Source organism: Elephantulus edwardii, unplaced genomic scaffold, assembly GCF_000299155.1.
Source record: "Elephantulus edwardii isolate Elephantulus edwardi_28Jun2011 unplaced genomic scaffold, EleEdw1.0 scaffold00142, whole genome shotgun sequence".
Lineage (NCBI taxonomy): Eukaryota > Metazoa > Chordata > Mammalia > Macroscelidea > Macroscelididae > Elephantulus > Elephantulus edwardii.
Window position 1 is genome coordinate 6,914,974 of NW_006399892.1, and position 2,110 is coordinate 6,917,083.

At 44.0% G+C, this 2,110-nt stretch overlaps 1 pseudogene; it reads left to right on the plus strand.

The window, feature by feature from the left end:
* The first annotated feature begins 212 nt into the window (after positions 1-212).
* On the plus strand, positions 213-812 carry LOC102874082 (annotated as a pseudogene).
* The last annotated feature ends 1,298 nt before the right edge of the window (positions 813-2,110 follow it).

Genomic DNA, 2,110 nt, shown 5'->3' on the forward strand with positions numbered 1-2,110 from the left:
ATGGGCCACCACCGCTCCGGTGGGACAGAGAAACTGAAGTACCTGAGGGGAGTGGCACTGGATTTGAACTTGCTTGGATTAGCTGGAAACGCTGACCTGATGGGTGCATTTGCTCTGCTGAGTCAGTGTCTAAAGGCTTTTCTCGTGTGATTCCCAAGCCTTGCTGATGAGCCATCGGCTGCCTGGAGCTCCAGCTTCCTCAGCCCCAAATCATGGCCCTAAGTCTCCTGTGGCTCAGCCTCACCCTGCTGGGGGCCCTGCAGACCCAGGCCCAGAGCTCCAACTTGAGATTGCTCCCAGAACCCCCTCTGGTCAGGGTCCCTCTGCAGCCAGACTTCCAGGATGACCAGTTACAGGGAAAGTGGTTCGTCCTAGGCCTGGCGGGCAATGCATTTGGGAAAGAAGAGCAAGGCAAGTTCAAGACATACACCACCACCTATGAGCTGAAAGAAGACGGCAGCTACAATGTCACCTCCACTCTGCTCCGGGATGGAAAGTGTTCCTACTGGATCAGAACTTTCGTACCGAGTTTCCAGCCAGGCCAGCTCAACCTGGGCAACAGAGAGAATTTCCCGGGTATACAGAGCTACACAGTGCGTGTGGCTTCAACCAACTACAACGAGTTTGCCATGGTGTTCTTCAAGAAGGTTTCCCAGAACAAAGAGTACTTCAAGACCACTCTCTACGGGAGAACCAAGAAGCTGACCCCTGAGCTGAAGGAGAAGTTCATTCGCTTCGCCAAGTCGCTGGGCCTCAGTGACGACCATATCATCTTCTCGGTCCCAACTGACCAGTGCATTAATGATGCGTGATTGTACAGTGAGAACATCTGCCTGAGTAGAGTTCATCTTCTGTTCAGGATGTCTCCTCGTACCCATGCTAGCCCTACCAGCAGTGAGGGGCTGAGAGACCCTCCCCATGGTGTGGCCTGCCCTGCCTGCTCTTCCAGGCTGCCCTTCTGATTCAGCCCACATTCCCTGCTAATTAAACACATACCACAAAAAAAATTAAAAAACAGTATAGTATGTTGTTATATGCCTTTGATTTACCCGTAATGTATAGCAACCCTATGTACAGCACTTCTGAACATGTCTCATTCGGAGCCAGTCTCATTAATTCCAACACACCAAACACCTTTTCCCCAGATACAGTATCAGAGGCTAACATATTGATAGACTTTGTTATTTTATCTATTCTGCTACTCTTTTTCTCTTAACTGGTGCTTTTAATCAATTCCCATCTAGTGTAATTATTCACAGATCAGATTTTATATTAACGATTTTGCTGTCTTTTTATGTTATTTTTGTTTACTATGGTTCATCCACTTATTTGGTGCTTCTGTGTGAAGGACTTCCCTTAAAATTTCTTGTGATTTTTGCCTTGTTTACATAAATTCCTTAAGTTCTTTCCTTTCAATGAATGATCTAATTTCTCCTCCATATTTGATAGATAACTTTGTTGGCTACAAGATCCTCAGCTGAAGTTGTTTTCTTTCAACATTTTGTGTATGCCATACCATTGTATTCTTACTGACATGGTTTCTGCTGAGAAGTCAGAAGACCCTCAAACCAAGCACCAAGAAGCCAAAGTAAAGGGAAGAAATCAAGAAATTAAGGAGCTTAACAGAAGATTCCAAAGAGTATCTCAGGAAGAAAAAGCGAAGTATTATAATGAAATGTGCAAAGAGCTAGAGTCAGAAAATCAAAACGTCTGAACTTGCTCAGCATTTCATGAGCTAAAGGAATTGAAAAGCAAATTCGAGCCATGGGTTGCGATACTTAAGGATGCTTTGTGTAGAATATTAAATTACCCAAGAAGCATTAAAAGAAGATAGGAAGATTATACAAAGTCACTACCAGAAGGAATTGGCTGACACAGAAGAATTTCATGAAACAATGTATGAGCAAGAGACTGTGTTGAAAAAGGAAGAAGTTCAAATTGCTCTAAAAGAATTTGCAATAAAACAAGGCTACAGGAATTTATGGCATATCAATTGATATATTTCAACAAACAGAGACTGCCCTGGAAATGCTCACTAAGTTGTGTCAAGAAATCTGGAGGACAACCACCTGGCCAACTGACTGGAAGAGACCTGTATTTATTGCCATTC